General features: G+C 40.7%; 1 long non-coding RNA gene across 1 annotated transcript; it reads right to left on the bottom strand.

Annotated features, from left to right (window-relative positions):
• Positions 1 to 14,150: 14,150 nt before the first annotated feature.
• LOC116582426 lies at positions 14,151 to 23,791 on the bottom strand. The gene is made up of 3 exons (XR_004282427.1): positions 23,593 to 23,791; positions 21,505 to 21,638; positions 14,151 to 15,582 (listed from the first exon to the last, which is right to left on the bottom strand). It is a non-coding gene; the product is annotated as an uncharacterized LOC116582426 (long non-coding RNA).
• Positions 23,792 to 24,195: the final 404 nt, after the last annotated feature.

Raw genomic sequence — 24,195 nt, 5'->3', positions numbered from 1 at the left:
GGGAAACAAAGGCAAAAATGAATTACTGGGACTTTATCAAGATGAAAAGGGTTTTTTTGCACAGCAAAGGAAACAGTCGACAAAACCAAAAGTTGACCAACAGAATGGGAGAAGATATTTGCAAATGACATATCAGTTAAAGGGCTAGTGTCCAAAATCTATAAAGAACTTACCAAACTCAACACCCAAAGAACAAATAATTCTATCAAAACATGGGCAGAAGACATGAACAGACATTTCTTCAAAGAAGACTTCCAAAAGGCTAACAGACATATGAAAAAATGCTCAACATCACTAGCCATCAGGGAAATACAAATCAAAACCACTATGAGATATTATGTTACGCCAGTTAGAATGGCAAAAATGAACAAATCAGGAAACACCAAGTGTTGGCAAGGATGCAGAGAAAGGGGAACCCTCCTACACTGTTGGTGGGAATGCAAGCTGGTGCAGCCCCTCTGGAAAACAGCATGGAGGTTCCTCAAGACGTTAAAAATAGAGCTACCTTATGATCCAGCAATTGCACTATGGGTATTTACCCCAAAGATACAGATGTAGAGGAAAGAAGGGGCACCTGCACCCCAAAGTTCATAGCAGCAATGTCCACAATAGCAAAACTGTGGAAGGAGCTATGATGTCCTTCAACAGATGAATGCATAAAGAGGATGTGTTACTATTCAGCCATCAAAAAAATAAAATCTTGCAATTTGCAACACCATGGATGGAATTAGAGGGTATTATGCTCAGTGAAATAAGTCAATCAGAGAAAGACAATTATCATACGATCTCACCGATATGTGGAATTTAAGAAACAAAACAGGATCATAAGGGACAAGAGGAAAAAAAACAAAACAAGATGAAACCAGAGAGGGAGACAAACAATAAGAGACTCTTAATCATAGGAAACAAGCTACTGGAGGGGAGGGAGGTGGGGGGATGGGGAAACTGGATGATGGACATTAAGGAGGGCACATGATGTAAAGAGTGCTGGGTATTATGCAAGACAGATGAATCACTGACCCCTAACTCTGAAACCAATAATACATTAAATGTTAATTAACTGAATTTAGGGGCACCTGGGTGGCTCAGTGGGTTAAGCCGCTGCCTTCAGCTCAGGTCATGATCCCAGGGTCCTGGGATCGAGCCCCGCATCGGGCTCTCTGCTCAGCAGAGAGCCTGCTTCCTCCTCTCTCTCTGCCTGCCTCTCCACGTACTTGTGATCTCTGCCTGTCAAATAAATAAATAAAATCTTTTTAAAAATGTTAATTAACTGAATTTAAATTTTAAAATGTTAAAAAAACAAAACCCTGGAGTTCTCACCAGGGCCTTTGGGGCCCACCATGGTGGGGTGTGCCCACCTCTCCAGCCTCCTCTCAGACCACCACCCCCCTTTGCTCACTCTCCTCCTGACACACTCGTTTTCTTTGCTGCTTCAAATATGACTTCAGAGCCTCACACTTACTGGTGCATCTGCAGGGAACACCTGGCACAGCTCATTCCCTCTCTGCACATGTCTGCTCTCTCCTTAGCCCCTCCCTGCCCATTTCACCTAAAGAACTCCAGCCCTACATTCCCTTCTGTTCCTTTATCCTGCTTTACTTCTCTTTGCCACACTAATCACTACCTGTATTATCATAAAGTTTGTCTCCCTAAGTAGAATGTGGGGTTCGTATTTTTGTTGTAGTTCACTGCTTTTCTCAGACTCAAAACAGTGCCTGGCACATGGTGGATGATCAGCAAATATTTATAAATGAACACACACATGAAGAAAAACAACTCAAAAAAAGTGATCAAATAAACTTGTTTGTTGCTCAGGTGTTAAAAAAAATTATTATAGTTCTCAGTGTACAGATCTTTCAACTCCTAGATTAGATTTAAGATTTTGTTTTATTTCATTTTATTTATTTGAGAGAGAGAGAGAGAGAAAGCAACAGAGGGGAGAGGTCAAAAGGAGACACAGACTCCCCGCTGAGCAGGGAGCCGGATTTGGGCCTCGATCCTGGCACTTCAGGATCATGACCTGAGCCCAAGGCAGTTGCTTAATGGACTGAGCCGCCTAAGCACCCTCCTTGATGAGGTTTATTCTTAAGTACATTATTGTTTTTGATGCTCTTAAGAATACGATTATTTTCCATAATTCTTTTTCATGTGTTTCTTTGTTAGAATATAGAAATGCAACAGTTTTCTGCATGTCGATTTTGTATCCTGCAACTCGATTGAATTTGTTCATTAGTTCTAGCAGGTTTCTGGTGGAGTCTTTAGGATTTTCTGCATATGAGATCATATCATCTGCAAAGGAAGACAATTTTACTTCTTTATCAATTTGGATACTTATATTTAAAATAGAAAATGTCTTTGTTTTATTTAAATTCAATTAGCCAACATATAGTACATCATGTTTTTGGTGTAGTGTTCGGTGATTCATCAGTTGCATATAACACCCAGTACCCATCACATCACGTGACCTCCTTAATGCCCATCACCCAGTTACCCATCCTCCCCGCCCCCCACCTTCCCTCCACCAACCCTCAGTTTGTTTCCCAGAGTCACGAGTCTCTCATGGATACTTTTATTTGCTTTTCTTGTCTGATTGCTCTAGCTAGGACTTCCAGTACTATGCTGAATAGGAGTGGTGAGAGTGAGCACCCTTGTTTTGTTTCTGATCTTAGAGGAAAAGCTTTCATACATTCATCATTGAGTTTGATATTGGCTGTGAGATTGTCATACATGGGCTTTATTGTGTTGACATATGTTCATTCTATATCCAGTTTGTTGAAAATTTTTAACGTGAAAGGATGTCATATTTTGTCAAATGCTTTACTGCGTCTATTGAAATGATCATCAGCTTTTTATTTTTCATTCTATTAATGTGGTATATCGCAACTATTCACATGTGTATGTTGAACCATCTTTGCATCCAGGGGTAAATCCCACTTGATCATGGTGAATGATGAATGAATGGTACTGCTTTTTAAACTTTTATTTGCAATTGTTTATTACTAGTATATAAATACAGCATTGATTTTTTAAAAATTGTTGTGTGTTGTCCTTGTATTGAATCACTTTGCTAAACTCACTGATTAGTTATAAATCACTTTATGGATTCTCCGGGATTTTCTATGCAGATAGATATCATGTTGTCTATAAATAGAAACTGCTTCATTTCTTTCTTTGAAATCTGTATCCTTTTAAATATTTATCTTGCCTATTGCTTTGGCAGGACTTCCAGTACCGACCCTATTTGTAGATAACATGATGAATTACACACCAGGAGCACATGGGATTTATCCTGGGAATGCAAAGCTGATTCAGTATTCAAAATCAATCAGCAAATTTCATCATATTACAAGAAGAAAAAAACCCACATGATTATATCAATTTATGCAGAAAGGCATTTGACAAAATCCAACATCAGTTCCTCAAAAACAAAAACAAAATCCAACAACAAAAACCTCTCAGCAAATCAGGAATACAAGAAGCTTCCACAATCTGGTAAAGGGTACACACACACACACACACACACACACACACACACACACACACACAGGAAATTGTATAGCTAACATCACGCCTCATGGTGAAAGTCTATGGCTTTCCCCTAAGATCAGAAACAAGATAAGAACGCCTACTTTCACCACACTACTTGGAATCAATATATTGTTTTCTTTCAAGTGAAATGTAGCAACTTTATAACTGGCACTGCAGCATTGCTTTCAGGCTAGGTGCAAAAGACCTGAGAGAAGATAAAGAAAAACATAACTGAAGATTTCCGTGCTTTGCATTTCAGAGCTTTCCCACCCCTCAAGCCTGAACTAGAGCACTTCTTTCGGAACTTTTTTTGTCAGTGTTAAAGCTCCCTTATGGGTTTTGGGCTGCATTGAGGACAGGGGGGCGCCTGGGTGGCTCAGTGGGTTAAGCATCTGCCTTCCGCTCAGGTCATGGTCCCAGGGTCCTGGGATCGAGCCCTGCATCAGGCTCTCTTCTCAACTGGGAGTCTGCTTTTCCCTCTGCCTACTGCTTTCCCTTGCGTGGGTAGGTGTCCTCTCTGGCAAATAAATAAACAAGATCTTTTTTTAAAAAACTGCACAAAAATGTGTAATTTGCCATCTTAAAGTATACAGTTCAGGAGTGTTAAATATTATTGTACAATAGTTCTCCAAAACTTTTTCACTTTGCAGAACTGAAACTCTACCCATTAGACAACTCCCCGTTTCCCCCTCCTCCCACCCCTGACAAACCACCCTTCTATTTCCCGTTTCTATGAATTTGACTACTTGTCATGTAGTCATGTAAGTGAAATTATCCGGTATTTGTCATGTAAGTGGATTCATCCAGTATTTGTCTTTTTGTGACTGGCTTATTTCATGTCACACAATCTCTACCAGCTTTATTTATACTAAATAAATTATTTTTAAAAGGATTTCACTTATTTGTTTGACAGAGGGAGAGAGCACAAGGAGGCAGAGAGGCAGACGAAGAGGGAGAAACAGACTCACTGCTGAGCAGGGAGCCTGACTCAGGGCTTGATCCCAGGATCCTGGGATCATGACCTGAGCTGAAGGCAGACATTTAACTAATTGAGCCCCCCAAGACGCCCCTGAATAAATGATTATTTTAAGCCACCAAGTTTTGGGTGATTTGTTATGCAATAATAGATGGCTGATAAGGGTCCATCTGATAAAGTTTGTTTCCTGAAAGGAAAAAACATTTTTATTTATCCATTGAAGGTATTGTACCTATAAAAGAATTAAGAAAATCAGCTTATTTTGCTGATAGTTTATAACACATTTGTTTTTTATTGTTATTATGTTCAGTTAGCCAACATAAAGTATATCATTAGTTTTTGATGTAGGGTTCAATGATTGATTCATCAGTTGCTTATAACACCCAGTGTTCCTCACCACACGCGCCCTCCTTAAATACCCCTCCTCCTGTTACCCCCTCCCCCTCACCTCCTCCCTCCTGTAACCCTCAGTTGGTTTCCTGGAGTCCAGAGTCTCTCATGACATTTTCCCATTCAGTGCTCCCTCCCTTCCCCTGTGGTCCTCCATGCTATTCCTTATGTTCCACATATGAGTGAAACCACATGATAATTATCTGTCCCTGCTTGACTTATTTCACTAGCATAATCCCCTCCAGTTCCAGCCATGTCGATGCAAACCGTAGGTGTTTCTCCTTTCTGATGGCTGAGTAATATTCCGTTGTATATATGGACCACACCTTCTTTATCCATTTGTCTGCTGAAGGACATTTTGGCTCCTTCCACAGTTTGGCTCTTGTGGACATGGTTGCTATGAACATTGGGGTGTAGGTGCCCCTTCTTTCCTCTACATCTGTATCTTCGGGGTAAATACCCTCAGTGCAACTGCTGGGTTGTAAGATACCTCTCTTTTTAACATCTCGAGGAGCCTTCATACTAGCAACTCTCAACATATAATAGAGTATTAACTATATCCACCATGCTGTACATTAGAGCCCCAGAATTTTTAATCTTGTAACTGTAAGTTTGTACCTTTTGACCAATATCTTACCCTACCCTCTAGTTCTTGGCAATTACCATTCAACTCTGTTTCTGAGGACTTTTTTAGATTCCACATATAAATGAGATCATACAATATTTTGTCTGACTTATTTCAGTTAGCATAATGCCCTCAAAAATCCATCCATGTTGTTGCAAATGGAAGGATTTCCTTCTTTTTCATGGCTGAAATAAACACATTCATCCATTGACAAATACTTAGGTTGTTTCTATATTCTGGCTACTGTGAATAAAATTGCAGTGAATGTGAAAGTGTAGATATCGCTAAGATTCTGACTTCATTTCCTTTGAATACATACCTAGAAGTGGGATTATTGGATCATATGGTAGTTCCGTCTTCTAATTTTTTGAGGAGCCTCCACACTGTTTTCCACAGCAGCTGCACTAACTTATATTCCCCCCAACAGTGCTCCATATTCATATACTGATTTTTAACAAAGATTTTATTTATTTATTTGAGAGAGAGAGAGAGCACAAGTGGTGGGGAGTAGCAGATGGAGAGGGAGAAACAGGCTTTCCACCAAGTAGGGAGCTCGATATGGGACTTGATCCCAGGATCCTGGGTTGATGACCTGAGCTGAAGGCAGACGCTTAACCAACTGAGTCACCCAGGCACTCCAGTGTTCCACATTCTTGCCAACGCTTGGTGTCTCTTGTCTTTTTGATTACAGCCATTTAAGTGGGTGTCAGGTGATATGTCATTGTGGTTTTGATTTGCATTCCCTGATTAGTAATGTAGAGCATCTTTTCATGTACCTCCTGGCCGTGTGTGTGTCTTCTTTGAAAACTGTCTGTTCATGTCCTCTGCCCATTTTATTTTATTTTATTTTATTTATTTTTTTTTTTAAAGATTTTATTTATTTATTTGACAGAGAGAAATCACAAGTAGATGGAGAGGCAGGCAGAGAGAGAGAGAGAGGGAAGCAGGCTCTCCGCTGAGCAGAGAGCCCGATGCGGGACTCGATCCCAGGACTCTGAGATCATGACCTGAGCCGAAGGCAGCGGCTTAACCCACTGAGCCACCCAGGCGCCCTCCTCTGCCCATTTTAAAATCAGATTCTCTCTCTCTCTCTCTTTTTTTTTTTTTTTTTTTTTTTTTTTTTTTTTTTTTTTGCTATTCAGTTGTAGGAGTTCCTCAGGCACTTTGGATATGAATCCCTTATCAGATCAATGGTTTACAAATATTTTCTTCCACTCTGCAGGTTGTCTTTTCATTTTGTTGATTGTTTCTTATGCTGTGCAGAAACTTTTCCATTTGAGGCAGTCTCACTTATTTATTTTTGCTCTTGTTACTTGTGCCTTTGGTGTCATATCCAATGTAACATATTTCAAGAACACTGCTTGGACTGGATCAAACATGCGGTTGGATAGTGTAGCCAAATTTTTGGAGCTTTAATTTTCACTGCTTGGTTCAAATTGGCTCTCCATATAAAGAAACAGGAACTGATGTTTAAAATTCATTTCATATGGCAGTGCACTTACTAATTCATAGGGTTGGGAGGGAACTTCATAGAATTTTTATTTAGTTCCCGTCTTCAAGCAGACTTGTACTTGACAAATAGACAGCAGGCCTTTTAAAGAGACTAGCAGATTTTTCTTACAGAAGCTATGTTATAGTGGTTAAGAGCAACTGGTCTTTAAAGTTAAACCACCTGACTTTAAGTCTGGTTTATACTATGAACTATCTGTGTGACCCTAGACAAATTATTTGCTTTCTTTGTGCTTCACTGGCCTCATCTGTGAAATGAGGATAGTGATAACACCTACCTCACTGTCCCCTAGAGGAGTAAACACACACAAAGTCATAGTAAGCACTCAGTAAATATTTACCTTATTAGTAAATCACTCCAGTGTTTAATCACACCTTCAATATATAAAACTTTCCTAAGCTTTCCTCTTTTTTAAGATTTTATTTATTTATTTGTCAGACACAGACACACACAGCACAAGCAGGGAGAGTAGTGGGCAGAGGGAGAAGCAGGCTCCCTGCTGAGCAAGGAGCCTGTGTAGGACTTGATCCCAGGACCCCAGGATCATGATCTGAGCCAAAGGCAGATGCTTAACTGCCTGAGTCACCCAGGCGTCTCCCTTAGCTTTTCAATATGTGTTTCTAAACGCATATTACAGAACTTAAAAAAAGAAGAACCCCTAAGGGAGAGTCTCATTTGAATTTTACCTCCAGCCATGAAGATAATAGTGTGTTTTCATTTAATAAATATAGACTGAGCACCTAGAATGTGTTAGGCTCTGTGTGAAAGGAATAAGAGACAACATTCCTGATCTTAAATCTTGCATCTTTTTATCATAATGGAAGAAATAAAACACATAAATAAGCCAAACCAAGATAGCCATAGATTGTAAATTTGCTAAGACAGAAAGAAACAAGGCACTGTAATAGAAAATACCTAGCCGGTGTAGGGCAGGAGTAGTACCTAGATATAGGGTCATCATCGGGGAAGTTGTTCCTGAGAATGACACGTCAGTGGAAACTGGGAGGATAAGTAGACAGACACAAGGTGTGGGCAAAGGAACAGGTGGTAGGCATTTTTAGGAAAGAGAACACCTAGAAGCAAGCCCTGAAACAAGGAAAACATGCCAACATGCCTCTTCTCTATTTCTCCACTACTTAAAAACACCGTGAAAGTCATTGTTAGCTGGTGAAACAGAAAACTGCTACCCAGACGTCTACTTTCCATTATTTCTGTCATTTTATTTCATTCATGAGCTGATAACAGTGTTTCATGATTACAGCAAATTGTAAGGACTGTGTGTACAAGAGCAAGAATTTAGACTCGCAGCTGAGGCTGTTCTGAACACATTTGATGACACGATGTGGTCAACTTAACCATCAGTGCTGCTCCTCCCACTCATCTTCCAAATGATGTCACCAGTCACTTCATTGTTGAAGCCGGAGCCAGAGGACCCACACAATCACCAAGTCTGGTCACTTCTCCCAAGTCAGTCTTTCATGCATCCTCATTGTCATTAATTTGGTTCAGTTCTTATCACTTATTTCTTTTGGAATTACAAAATGTTCTCTCCTGGCTGGTGTGGTGCATTGCGGGAGTGGCCACAAATAATTTCTGCTCATTCCATCATGAGAAGGACTCTTGTTCTCCAGTCCTTGACCCTGAGCTGGCCTTGAGACTCGATGTGCAGTTGATACAACATTGTGTGAGTTTCAAGAGTGAGGCTCAGGGAACTTGCTCTAGGACCACTTACTACCACTGCCATGTGGATAAAGCCAGGCTAGCCTGCTAGAGGAGGAGAACCCATGTGGAACAGAGATGAACCATCTCATCTGAGCTATCCTAGACCAGCCAGCCCCCAGCCAACCCACCCACTGATAGTAAATACATGAGCCCTGTCATGTTCCCACAAGGTTGGCTTAGATCAGCAGACTTGCCCATCTGAGCCCAGTCTACATCGTTAAACCACAGAGTTGTGAGATAAATAAATATGTTTCTTTTTTTTTTTTTTAAGATTTTTATTTATTTATTTGACAGAGAGAGATCACAAGTAGGCAGAGAGGCAGGCAGAGAGAGAGAGGAGGAAGCAGGCTCCCTGCTGAGCAGAGAGCCCGATGCGGGACTCGATCCCAGGACCCCGAGATCATGACCTGAGCCGAAGGCAGCGGCTTAACCCACTGAGCCACCCAGGCGCCCCAATAAATATGTTTCATTAAGCCATTAAGTGTTGGGGTAATTCTTTCCATAGAAAGAAGCTAATTGATAAAACTGACTCCCTGGCTTCCAGTTTGGGCTCTACCACAACGAGTGGTCTTTCTAAAACATGACCCAATTATGATGCTCCCCAACATTCTCCTATTGCTTTTGTGCAAACCCCACACTTGTAGGTCATGTTTTATCTTTCACTATAATTTCCTGCAGTTGCCCGAGGATAAATTTATTTTCCACCTCCGTGCCTCTGGGAATGCTTGTTTGGGGCTGCACTAAATTCACACACTGAAGTCCAACTCCCAGTACCCCAGAATGTGACTGTATTTGGAGATAGGGACTTTGAAGAGGTAAGTAAGGTAAAATGAAGTCATATGGGTGGGTCCTAGTCCAATATGACTATCGTCCTTTAAGAAGAGGATGTTAGGATCCAGATAGTTACAGAGGGATGACCACGTGAGGACACAGCAAGAAGGAAGCCAACTGCAAGCTAAGGAAAGAGGTCTCAGGAGAAACTCCACTGCTGACACCTTGATCTTGGACTTCAAGGCTCTGGAACTGTGGGATAATAAATGTCTATTGTTTAAGCCCCCAAGTCTGTGGTATTGTGTTATGGCCACCTTAACAAACTAATACAATGCCATTCCTTCTCCCAGGAAGGTCTTCCAAACTTCAGGGTGCCCGCACCTTCTGCTTCTTCAGCTGGCTAATTCTGACTTCACACTGAACATACTGTTTGGGGGGAAGCCTTCCATAATCCCCTTCAAGCTGGTTCAGTGGCTCTGGTCTGTGATTCCTCCCCTGTATAGTACATTTAACCAAGCATATTGAATTTTTTGTGTGTGGCAGTAGCGCCTGGGTGGCCCAGCTTCTTGAGTGTCTGACTGTTGGTTTTGGCTCAGGTCATGATCATGATCTCAGGTTGTGAGCTCGAGCCCTGCCTTGGACTCCACACTCAGGAGGGAGTTTGCTTGAGATTCTCTCCCACTCTCCTTCCCTCCAGCAGTGCTCTCTCTTTCACTCTCTCTAGAAATAAATAAATAAACCTTAAAAAATTTTTGTGGTAAGAATACTTAACATGAGATTTACCCTCTTAACAAAAGTATAAGTGTACAATACAGTGATTTTAACCATAAGCCCCATGTTGTACAGCAAATCACTATACCTTAATCATATTGTATAACTGAAACTTTATACTTATTGAACAATAATTCCCCATTTCCGCCTCCTCCCAGCCACCAAAACCACCATTCTACTCTCTGCTTCTATGTGTTTGACTATTTTGGACACCTCATGTAAGTGGAGTCATGTATTATTGTCCTTCTGTCACTGGCTTTTTTCACTTAGCATAATGTCCTCCAGGGTCATCCATGTTGTCACATATGGCAGGGTTTAGTTCCTTTTTAGGGCCGAGTAATATTCCACTGTGTGTTTATATCACATATTCTTTATCCATTCATCCACTGATGGACAGTTAATATTGTTTCCACACCTTGGCTACTGTAAATAATTCTGCAGTGAACACAGAAGTGCAGATACTCTTTGAGATCCTCTTTTCATTTCTTTTGGATCTATACCCAGAAGTGGGATGGCTGGATCATAAGGTAGTTCTAGTTTTTATTTTTTGAGGAACCTTCTTACTATTTCCTAGAGTGGCTTCACCATTTTACATTCCCACCAATAGAGTATAAGTGTTTCAATTTCTCCACATCCTTGTCAACACATGTTATCTTTTGTTGTTGTTGTTGTTTTTAATAACCACCTTCACTGTGTGATTTTGATTTACACTTCCTTGATGATGAGTGATATTGATCATCTTTTCATATACCTATTGATCATTTGTGTGTGTTTTTTAGAGAAATGCTTATTCAAGTCCTTTGTTCATTTTTTTAAAAAAGATTTTGTTTATTTATTTGACAGAGAGTGAGATCACAAGTAGGCAGAGAGGCAGGCAGAGAGGCAGGCAGAGAGAGAGGGGGAAGCAGGCTTCCTGCCGAGCAGAGAGCCCAATGCAGGGCTCGATCCCAGGACCCTGAGATCATGACCTGAGCCAAAGGCAGAGGCCTAATCCCCTAAGCCTCCCAGGTGCCCCATTTTCTATTGGTTATTTCTTTTCTTTCTTTTATTATTATTATTTTTTTTACTATTCAGTTGAAGGAGTTCCTTATGCATTTTGTATATTTCTTTAAAAAAATATTTATTGATTGATTTGAGAGAGAGAAAGAGAGCATATAAGTGAGCACACATAAGCAGGGGGAGGGGCAGAAGGAGAGGGAGAGAAAGAATCCTTAAGCCTACTCCCTGCTGAATGCATAGTCAGATGGGGCGGGGGCTTGATCCTAGGACACTGAGATCATGACCTGAGCTGAAATCAATAGTTGATAGCTTAACCAACTGAACCACCTAGGTGCTCCCCTTTGTACATTTTGGATATTAGTCTCTTCTCAGATAGTTTGAAAATATCTTCTCCCATTCCATAGTTTGCTTGTTCACTGTCGATTTTTACCTTTTCTGTGCAGAAGCATTATAATTTCATGTGGTCTCTGCCCTCTAGATTGTGAACACCTAAGGGCAGAGTGTGCCCTTCACATGTTAGCCTCAGTGCCAAACCGAGTGCCTGGCACACAGCGTATGTTTAATAAATGCTTGTTGGAACAAAATCCTCCTCCTCCTGCCTCCACATCTTCTCAACTCTATGTATTTGTTTGTTCATGCTGCCCCCTCACTTGGAATGTTCCTCTGCACATCTCCCCAAACCCAAACCATATCTAAGACTCACCTTAAAAATCATCGTTCAGAGCAAAATTTCTCCACTGCATCAGCTAGAAGTAATCATGCCTTCCTTTGAATTCCCCTTATTTTATATGTAGCTCACTTAATGGATGCTTGGCTGTCACATTGCCCAATATCTGAACTCCCTATTTTTGTTGCTCCTTCCATATTTTTGGAAAGAGCTCACTTTCCATTGTAAAATCAGAAAAGTTGGTGCTTGCTTTGCCTGCCTTCCCTGAGGCTAGGGGGCTCGCATGTGACCAGGCTGGAGCCAATAAAGCACATCTGCCTGGTACTTCGTATTGGAAGCTGGAAAGGTAAAGAATTTTTTTTCAAGATTTTATTTATTTCTCTGACACACACACACACACACACACACACACACACACACAGAACACAAGAAGGGGAGAGTCAGTGGGAGAGAGAGAATCAAGCTTCCCATTGAGCAGGGAGCCCAATGCAGGACTCAATCTCAGGAGCCTAAGATCATGACCTGAGCCGAAGGTAGATGCTTAACTGACTGAGCCACCCAGGCACCCTGAAAATGGAAAACATAAAGAATTAACAACAGTGAGGAACCTGTCTGTGGGTAGTGATGGTGACAGCAACATCTCCAAGGCAGCAATGCCAATGAGATGCCAGGACCCTATGGTCATGGTCTCAACTGCAGCCTCTAGGAGTCACAGGAAGCACCAGGGGTGCTCCTGCTAAATGCTATGGGGATGCAGTTTGGCCTTTTCTGACTGCCTTGCTTCCCTTGGCCTCTACTCATTTTCTGAGTGTGCTATTCCAGCCTTGCCAATGGCTCTATGGAAAGCCGGCATTTGTGGCTGGAGCGGAAAGGTCCTGACCTATAAAGAATGGTAAGTTCTTACCTCCCACTTGTCAGAATGGCTACAGTTAACAACTCGGGAAATAACAGATGTTGGCGAGGATGCCGAGAAAGGAGAACCCTCCTACACTCTTGGTGGGAATGCAAGCTGGTACAGCCGCTCTGGGAAATAGTATGGAGGTTCCTCAAAAAGTTGAAAATAGAACTACACTATAATCCAGCAACTGCATGACTAGGGATTTACCTAAAGGATACAAAAGTATTCATTTGAAGGGGCACATGGACCCCTATGTTTACAGAAGCATTATCAACAACAGCCAAATAATGGAAAGAGCCCAAATGTCCATCAACTGATGAATGGATAAAGAAGTAGCACACACACGCACACGTGCACATGCGCGCGCGCGCACACACACACATGCACATGCACAATGGAATATTACTCAGCCATGAAAAAGAATGAAAACTTGTCATTTGCAATGATGTGGACGGAGCTAGACTGTATTATGCTAAGTGAAATAAGTCAGAGAAAGACAAATATTGTATGATTTCATTCATATATGGAATTTAAGAAACAAAACAGATGAACTTGGGAAAAGGGGAAGAAAGTGAGAAGGAGGCAAACTGTAAGAGTCTCTGAACAAACTGAGGGTTGATGGAGGGAGGGGGTAGGGTATGAGCTAAATGGGGGTGGGCATTAAGGAGGGCACTTGTGACAAGCACTGGGTATTACACGTAAGAGATGAAGCATTAAATTCTACACATGAAACCAATTTTACCATATCTATTAACTAGCTAGAACTTAAATAAAAACTTGAAACTAAAAAAAAAAAAAACAAAGACGAATAAAAGAAAGAATGGTAAGGCCTTTGAGGGCAGGGTGCTGATTCATTGAATTCACTACCTTCATTGAAGAACTTGTACATAAGATAAATTCATTAAATATTTCCTGATTCAATGGAAAGACAGTGATTCTATACAGAAACGAATTATTTTTAGCTCTCATTGGTGTTAGCTTTTTGCAGCTCTCAATATCGATTCTTCTTGATATATGGACACTTACCTTCAACACACTCCATATTTAGAGAAAATATGTTAATTACTGAAATTGATTCTATTAGACTTTACTGGCCACTATCGACTAGAGCTTATCATATATATGCTATCATATATATGTTTCTCATTTAGAGTTAATCGTATATATGATTGACCCCAGATAGTTCAGTATTTGGTGAAATGAAGAGTTAAGAGGAATACTTTGATAAAAATTCTTTCATGATCTGTGAAGAATATTCTTTCATGAATATGAAGAAGGAAGAAACTTGGGCAGAAGACACACTTTTTCCAGGGCTGATCTTACATTCATCCATGCATAAGCTAGCAGAAGTTTACATAGGAAGAAAAGAATGTTCGTTTTTTCTTTTCTTTTCTTTTTTTTTTTTTTTACTTTAAGATTTAACTTTAATTCCAGATAGTTAAGTAGGTGATGGGGATCAGGGAGTGCAATTGTGATGAGCACAGAGTGATGCATGGAAATATTAAAGAGTGATGTCCTATGCAAACCACTGTGCATGTGTTTGATTATAAACATGGTTTTATCCCACCCCTGGATACATTGAATTTAATGCACAGATGGTAGAAGAGGAAGCTTATCTTGGTCAGTTCAAACAAAACTGAAAGAAGTAAAGATTCAAACAAGTAATAGTTGGACACAAACTTTCTTGTTTTGTTCCTGTTTTATCTATTTATTTTTTACAATATATTATTACAGTATTATATTACAATATTGTAGGAAGAAAAACCACCCAGATGACAGATGCCCACAAAAATGTGAAGCTATAGCAGTCAATTTTGTGAGACTATGCCTATTACACAGAAACCTCTCTGAGGGCTCTAAGCCATAAAAATCCTCCAGTTACCTGATTATACCAAAAATCAGGTAGCTCCCAAAGTCCATTATATGCCATTCAAAGACGGTTAATAGAAAGTAGAAGAGAGATCAACTCTATTCTGTTTTGGTTCATTATTTTCTGATTTTCACGTGTATTTCTGCAGCACCTGGCTCTTTTTCCAGGCCTGCCTATTGCTTCAAATAATTGCTGTGACATTTTTCTTTTCTGGCTCTGGGAGATCATGGAACATAATTGGTTTGGAAGAATTCAGCATGGCTTTAGCTTCACGGCTTGTTTTTTTTGGTGAAAAGAGGAACAGAATAAACCCCTGTAGTTTCAGTTTTAGTCCGAAACAAACATGGCTCTTAAAGGGAAATGCACACAATTTGGCCATTGGAAGGTGATTTAAAAACCACCTTTTTCTTTCTAGCTTCTTTCAAAATACACTGTATCAGTTGGGGACGATTTAGGCTGGTGTTGTCAACTAGAGATGTCTTGATGAGCTATTCTAAAACTCTGGCTGTTTAACACATTAGCCACTAGCTACATGTAGCTATTGAGGACTTGAAATTGGGCTAAGTGCATGGAGGGGCTGAAAATTTAATTTAATTTATTTTAATTAATTCAAATTAAAATTTAAATAGTCACATGTGGCTACTACATCACATAACTAGTAGCAAGCCAAAGAGCCATAAAGCCCTCTGGTAATACTATTGAGATGCAGTCCTTCACATGTTTCTGTCCCAGTATTATTAGTATGCAGGCTTTGATTCTTATGCTCCTTGCCTCGTGGCTGCAAAGGACCATTGTGCCTTCAGCCATTGGATCTGCTTTCCAGGAAGGAAAAGGAGGAAGTGGAAGAAGGAAAACCTAGAAATCAAAGAGTGGGAAATAGAGTGCTTAGTTTTTATGGCCTCTGTAGTAGAGGTAGGCAAAGAGAAAATCAAGTTTGGATCAGCCAACCTATAACGTCTGTCTCAACTTCAAAATTTATAAGACCCCCCATGGATTACAGAGAAACTAAATATGCACTTAAATAAAAAGAACTGATTAGGTAGCTGGCTGGCAAGGGGACAGGCAGATAGCTGGAAACTACCCCAGTGTTTCTGGTGTAAAAGTAACTGTGCCCGTTTTCAGTTTATGAAATCCGAGAGACTTAAGTACAGAAAGAAGCTATGAATCTAAGATCACACAGATAATACCCTAAGGAGTAGAGATTCTCAACCTTGGTTGAGGAGTGCAATTACCTGGAGAGGTTTAAAAAGTCCCAATGCCTAGACTGTACCCCTGACTAATTAATTCATCCTCAAGGGGAGGTGTTTGGAGTGTAGCTAAGGCTGAGAACTGCATTGTGGTTGCTTATTGCTGCATAATAAAAATATTCCAAGAAGAATTACACAACACGAGAAGAGACTTAGGGAACTCAAAGACTCTATCAAATGTAATAACATTCATGTTATAGGAGTCCCAGAAGAAGGAGGGGCAGAAATTTTATTTGAAGAAATAGTAGCTGAAAATTTCCCTAATCTGGGGAAGGAAACAGATATCCAGATCCACGAGACACAGAGATTCCCCAACAAAATCAACAAAAGCAGATTCACATCAAGATGTATTGTAATTAAACTTGCAAAATATAGTGATAAAGAAAAAATTATAGAAGCAACAAGACAAAAGAAGTCATTAACTATGAGGGAAAACCCATAAGGCTAGCAGATTTTTCAGCAGAAACTTGGCAAGCCAGAAAGGAGTGACTTGACATATTCAAAGCGCTAATGGAGAAAAAGAATACTGTGACCAGTAAGGCTGTCATTCATCCTAGGAGGAGAGATAAAGAGTTTCCCAGACAAACAGAAACTAAAGAAGTTCATGATCAGTAAAACAGCCCTGCAAGAAATACTGAAGGGGACTCTTTGAGTGGAAAGGAGAGAATGCAAGTGGCAATATAAGGATAGGAAACACAAAAACAGTAAAAATGAATATATCTGCAAAACAATCAGTCAAGGAACTCACAAAAAGCATATAAAATATAATAGCATGTGCCTAAAGAGGAGGAGGAGAGGAGAAAAGAATGGGTTCAAATTTAAACAACCATCAGCTTAATATAGACTGCTATAAGTAAAAGAGGTTATGTACAAACCTAATAATAACTACTAATCAAAAACCAGTAAAAGGCAAGCAAAGGGTAAAGAGAAAGAAATCCAACCATATCACTAAAGAAAATCAGCAAAATGTGAAAGAGAGAAAGACAAGACAGGAAAAGAAAGGATCAGAGAAAATCTTCAGAAACAACCACAAAACAAGTAATAAAGTGGAACTAAATACATATCTTTCAATAATTACTTTGAATGTAAATGGACTGAAGAGTCCAATCCAATGACACAAGGTAACAGAATGGATAAAAAACCAAGACCCGTCAATATGCTGCCTATAAAAGGCTCATTTTACACCTAAAGACACCTGCATATTGGAAGCGAGGGCATGGAGGAATATGTCATGCAAATAGATGTCAAAAGAAAGCTGGAGTAGTAATACTTATTTCAGAATAAGATAGACTTTAAAACAAAGACTCTAACAAGAGACAAAGAAGGATACTACATAATAATATAGGGGACAATCCATCAAGAATATATCACAACTGTAAATATGTACCACACACAGGAGCAACCCACATGCATAAAACAGTTAATAACAAACATAAAGGAACTAATTGATAATAATACAATAATAGTAGGGGACTTTATCACCTCAATCACATCAATGGACAGAAAATCAACAAAGAAACAATGGCTTTGAATGACACATGGGGTGCAGATGGACTTAACAGATACATTCAGAACATTCCATCCTAAGACAGCAGAATACACATTCTTTTCAAGTGCATATGGAATGTACCTCAACATAATAAAGGTCATCTATGAAAAAACCCATAGCTAATATCATCCTCATGGGAAAAACAGAGCTTTTCCTCTAAGGTCAGGAGCAAGACAATGATGTCCACTCTCACCACTTCTACTCAACATAGTACTACAGAGAGCAAAAAGAAATAAAAGACATCCAAAGTGGTAGGGAAGAAGTAAAACTTTCACCCTTTGCAGATGACGTGATACTCTATAGAGAAAACCCAAAAGACTCCACCCCAAAACTGCTAGAACAGATACACAAATTCAGTGAAGTCATAAGATACAAAGTCAATGTACAGAAGTCTGTTGTGTTTCTATACATCAATAATGAAGCAGTAGAAAGGGATATTAAGGAATCAAGCCCATTTATGATTGCACCAAGAGTAATAAGATACCTAGGAATCAACCTAATCAAAGAAGTGGAAGACCTGTACTCTGAAAACTATAAAATACTGATGAAAGAAATTGAAGATGAAACAAACAAATGGAAAGACATTCCATGTTTATGGATTGGAAGAACAGATAATGTTAAAATGTCTATACTATCAAAGTAACCTATACATTTAATGTGATCCCTATCAAAATACTAATGGCATCTTTCAAAGAGCTATAACAAACCATTCTAAAATGTGTGTGGAACCACAAAAGACCCTGACTAGCCAAAGCAATCTTGAGAAAGAAAAGCAAAGCTGGAGACATCACAATGCCGGACTTCAAGTTATTATTACAAAACAGTATGGTGCTGGCACAAAAATAGCCACATAGATCAATGGAACAGAATAGAAAACCCAGAAATTAACTAGCAACTATATGGTCAATGAATCTTTGATAAAGCAGAAAATACTACCCAATGGGAAAAGAATATTATTTCCAACAAACGCTGTTTGGAAAACTGGAAAGCAACATGCAAAAGAATGAAAATGGACGACTTTCTGATACCATACACAAAAATAAATTCAAAGTGGATGAAAGACCTGAACGTGAGACCCAAAACCAAAAAATCCTAGAAAGGAACACAGGCAGTAACAGGTAGCAACTTCTTTCCAGATCTGTTTCCTGAGGCAAGGAAAACAAAACAAAAAGAAGCTATTGGGACTCCATCAAAATAAAAAGCTTCTGCACAGTGAAGGAAACAATCAACAAAACTAAAAGGCCACCTACAGAAAGGGAGAAGAGGTCTGCAAATGAAACACCCAATAAAGCATTAGTATTCCAAATATAAATAACTTATAAAACTCAACAGCCCAAACCCAAATAATCAAAAAAAAAAAAAAGTTCAGAAGACATGAAGGGACACTTCTCCAAAGAAAACATCCAGGGGTTCAACAGACACGTGAAAAGATGTTTGTCACTTCCCATCAGGGAAATACCTTCAAAACCTCAATGAGATATCACCTCACCCCTGTCAGAATGGCTAAATTCAACAACACAAGAAACAACAGGTGGTGGTGAAGGTGTGGAGAAAAAGAACCCTCGTGCACTGTTGGTGGGAATGCATACTGATGCAGTTACTGTGCAAAACAGTATGGAGAGTCCTCAAAAATTTACCAATAGAATACCCTATGATGCATTAACTACACTACTAGGTATTTACCTAAAAAGTACAAAAACACTAATTCAAAGGAATACATACAACTCTATGTTTACAGCAGTATTGTTTACATTAGCCAAAATACGGAAGGAACCCAAATGTCTATTGATTGAGGAATGGATAAAGAAGAGGTGGTTTATAGAGAGAATGGAATATTATTCATCCATAAAAAAGCATGAAATCCTGCCATTTGCAACAACATGGAAGGAGCTAGAGAGTATAATTCCAAGTAAAATGAGGCAGAGAAAGACAAGTACTGTGTGATCTCACTCCTGTGTGGAACTGAAGAAACAAAACAAATGAACGAAGGGGAAAAAAGAGAGAGAGAGACAAACCAAGAAACAGACTATAGAGAACAAACTGATGGTTACCAGAAGGGAGGGGTGGGGGTAGGGGTAAAACAGGGGATAGGGATTAAGGAGGGTACCTGTCGTGATGAGCAATGGGTGATGTACAGAATTGTTGAATCCCTGTATTGTACACCTGAAACTAATATAACACTGTAAATAACAGCAGTGACAACACCCCAAATCTGGAATAGAACCCAATATTCCACAGGGGAATGCCAATGCTACTGCTCCTTGGGCAACACGTCGAGTAGCAAGGGTGTAAGAGGATTCAAATCTCAAGGCTGTTAGCTGTGTCTTTTAACTGCTCCCAACCAAGTATAGTCATTCAGAGTCCAGTCCTTGCTGCCTTTGTGAGTGTGTGTGTAGTAGGTAATAAAAAGTTATTAGAGGGGCCCCTGGGAGGCTCAGTTGGTTAAGCGTCTACCTTCGGCTCAAGTCATGATCCCAGGGTCCTGGGACTGAGCCTCGCGTCAGGCTCTCTGCTCAGTGGGAAGTGTGCTTCTCCCTCTCTCTCTGTGCTCTCTCTCGCTCGCTCACTCACTCACTTAAATAAATAAATAAAAATCTTTTCAAAAAAAAGTTGTTAGAAAGAAAGCACTCACCTCTTCCAATAAAAAGATCAAAATACCAGACTCAGGAAGTGAGCACAGAAATAACAATTAAGCTTTTAGAAAGAACCTATGGTTTTCTTAAGCACTCTGTCGTTTCACTAAAAGCTTGTCCTGGACAGCCTGGGACTGGGTCACACAGTGAGGCCCAGACTCTAATTCTAGCTTTACCACCAATTACCTGGGTAAGCATAGGTAAATGACCTGTAGCCCTTAATTTTCAGATCTGGAAAATTACGTAAATGCCAATCTTCCCCAAGGTCTCTTTCAGGTCAAACTCCCTCCACAACCCACAGTTTCAGAGAGCAGTTACACTTGTTTCACTGAAAGTGTATGTTTGTCCCCAAAATGTAACCAAAGAGACAGTATAGCATTTCTGAGGGACTCTGGCGTGCCCTCCTCCTTTGTTGCCTCAGTTAGAAGGACCTGCCCCAGGCTCAGTCCTTTCCAGAACTCTTCCATGTCAACCTTAATCCCTCCATGCCCCAGCCTCTCACCATGATACCACTGGTCCCTCGGACAGAGGCCATAGGTCCTTCAGACACTAATTTAGGACCTTGAATTCTGATAAGGAAACCATTTCTCCATTCAAAATTTTTGGCCTCTATGCCAGAATTAATGTGATGGGTAATTGTGTTTCGGCTGTGGTAACGCTGTTTAACAAACAAACCCAGACTGAGTGGTGGTACACAAGTCATTATTTCTCACTTGTGGGCTCCAGGGTTGGTTTGGGAAGCTCTGCCTTAGGCTGCAGGTCAATTGCAGATCCACTGTTTAATTCTGATAACAGCAGCTACATGGGTCACGTTTTCTTTTCATGGCCATGGCAGAGGCCCAAGAGGCCCTAAGCCGAATGAGCACTTTGGCACCTCTGCTCAGGTCCATCGAGGGAAGTGAGTCACATGACCAAGTCCAAAGCCCGTGACACAAGGAAATCTACTCTCCCCCACCCCTTACTGGGGGTCCCCGCAAAGTCACATAGCAAAGGGTATGAAGATCTAATTTCTTTTTTTTTTAAGATTTTATTTATTTATTTGACAGACAGAGATCACAAGTAGGCAGGGAGGCAGGCAGAGAGATAGGGGGGGAAGCAGGCTCCCCGCTGAGCAGGGAACCCTATGTGGGCCTTGATCCCAGGCCCCTGAGATCAGGACCTGAGCTGAAAGCAGAGGCCTAACCCACTGAGCCACACAGGAACCCTGAAGATCTAATTTCAATAAAGGGAAGGAGTAAAGAGTGGGGACAATACTCTTCTCTATGTTTTTCTCCCCAATATTTTCTTATGAAAAAGTTCAAACACAGAAAATGTGAAGGGATTTTATGGGAAAAACCCATATACTCACCACCTAGATTCTATAATGAATGGTTCACTGCCACTTTATGGATGACATTGGCCATCTATTTCTTCACCCCTTCATCACTCAATCTTATTTTTGATGCGTTTCAACGCAGCTCGCGCACATCGGTGCATTTCCTCCTAAATATTTAAGTATGCATAAAGTTACCTATAATATAGCTTGCAGTTCAATTTGTTCCCTTGAGGTAACATTTACAAAAAATATAACAATGCACAAATCTGAAATGGACCATTCTCTGAGTCTTGAAAAATGCTTGTACCTGTGTATCCCAAACTGTGCTCTAGATACAGAACCCTGTTATCGCCTCAGAAAGTTCCCCGGGGACATAGATTTTTTGGTAGTTTTCTTTTTTAATCTCACAAATGGGTCAACTGCAGATCCACATGAGGTAGTCTAAAAATTGCCCCACGGCTAAGCAGAACACAGAGGAATGAGTGGAAACACAATGAAGCAGGGGACACAGTCATCTTTCCGGGGGCTGCCTGAGGCTATGGCCTGAATGACAGATTGCTCACAGAATGTGTGTGTGTTTTACAACTATTTTGAGAGCCTTTTGGAACTGTTGCCACTCTCTAGTGAACACAAAAATGCTCACCCTCAGATCTTTTTTTTTTTTTTAAGATTTTATTTATTTGACAGAGATCACAAGTAGGCAGAGAGGCAGGCAGAGAGAGAGGAGTAAGCAGACCCTCTGCTGAGCAGAGAGCCTGATGCGGGGCTCGATCTCAAGACCCCGGGATCATGACCCAAGCCGAAAGCAGGGGCTTTAACCCAGTGAGCCACCCAGGCGCCCCATCACCCTCAGATCTTTGCACAACTTAGAAAAGGTCCCCTTTTCCAAATGGAAGTAGCCCCCACTAGGGCATACTCTTGGTGAGCAGGAGGTTCCATGGTTTCATCCCAGCGACCCTGCTCTCCCCTGAGCTAGCACTCTTGACCACACAAGCATGCCTGAGGCCCTGGGAGAATGCTCTGCTCCAGGCTTGTGTGCTTGGTGTTGGTGAGATGGTGGTGAGAAAGACAGATGTGATTTTTGGCCTCAAAGAGCCTGTGTTCAAGTGGGACCAACTTCTATTATAGGTTGTACAATCAGCGGCAACTTGGATATAACAATAGTTAGAATTCAGGACTTAGAGTTGTTAAGTGAACAGTCTACTATATCTATCTATCTACCTACCTACCTGTCTATCTATCTTTAGAGAGAGGAAATGCATGTGCAAACAGTGGGGTGGGGGTGCAGAGATAGAGGGAGAGAGGGAGAGAGAGAGAGAATCCCAAGGAGGCTCCATGCTCAGTGCGGAGCCCCAAATGGGAATGGAACTCACAACCTCCAAGATCATGACCTGAGCCAAAATAGTCTAACACTTAACCGACTGAGCCACCCAGACACCCCAATAAGTGAACAGTCTAGAGTTGATAAAGACAGACTGAAAATCCTTGAAGTCCAGATACAGGAAAACACTGACTCTAACCCACTTGCAACTGATGTCCAACAGGACTGAGAACCACTTCTTAATCACATCCTAAGGCTTTCTCTTAATGGAGAGAAATCAGAAATGAGAATTGGATCCCTTGGGTATATTATTCATTGTCTGTTATCAATACGTTCATATTTTGCTCATTGTTAGTGAGTCATTTCATCATGCATGCTAAAGCATTCTCGACGAATCCTCTCCACTTCCATTATTTGTAAAGTCCCAGGTTGAAAGAATCATTTCAAAAGGTTTGTCTCATTAATGCCTTCAGGAGCCCAGTAGCTTCTGTACCTGTGTGAAGCCCTCAGTCTGAGAAAACACAGAGCGGGTGGATCATGGGGAGCTGGAGAGTCCATGCCCCTTCACCGTAATTCAAATATACCAAGTAAACAGCCAAAAATAGTGACAACAGTATTAATAATAAAATAAAAGTGCTGGCAAAACAAAACGTGCTTTTGGAATCGGGTTGCCTAATCAGGGACCTATGAGGTCTGTCGATAGAAATGTACACTTGGTGTGCCCATTGGACAGACCAGGTAATTGGCAGTAACACCTGATACAGAACAGGCGATGGCCCTGTAATTGGGCCCATTCTTACCTTAGATTCTCTCCCATTTTTCTCAGGTAGAGGAAATCTGAAAGTAGGCTGTCCATGAATGGTATAGGATCTTTGGACTGTCACTGGGGACATGGTCTCTTCCCTTTTTGTCCTACTGTACTCAGCGTATAGCTTCCATCTTCGAGGTCACCTCATGGTCCAAGATGACAGGTGGTGCTCCAGCCCTCAAGTTTGTTTTCCAGGCCGGAAGAAAGAAAGTAAAAGAGGAAGGATGAAACGCCATACATTGTTAAGGATCCTACCTGGAAGACCCACCCAATGCTCCCACTCACATTTCACTGAACAGACCTTAGTCCCATGGCCATAGCTCACTGCAAGGGAGGCTGGGAAATGTAGGGGTTTTTGTTTGTTTGTTTGTTTGTTTGTTTTTGTCTTTCCTTTTTTAAGCTGGGCACATTGACAAGGTTTCAGTTACTAAGAAAGAGAAGGATAGAAGGAGATATTGCAGGCTGACTAATTATCTCTGCCTTTGTTGCAAGTAAGTGGCACTTACTGAAACTACTCTGCTTGTGGGAGCTGAAGAATAAACCCAGTATAAAGATTATTTGCACAAGGTTGGTCTTTATTTTTTCCAGAAGTCAA

Source organism: Mustela erminea, chromosome X (assembly GCF_009829155.1).
Source record: "Mustela erminea isolate mMusErm1 chromosome X, mMusErm1.Pri, whole genome shotgun sequence".
Classification (NCBI taxonomy): Eukaryota; Metazoa; Chordata; class Mammalia; order Carnivora; family Mustelidae; genus Mustela; species Mustela erminea.
The sequence above is the reverse complement of the archived record's forward strand: the minus strand, read 5'-3'. Positions and strand labels throughout refer to the sequence as shown.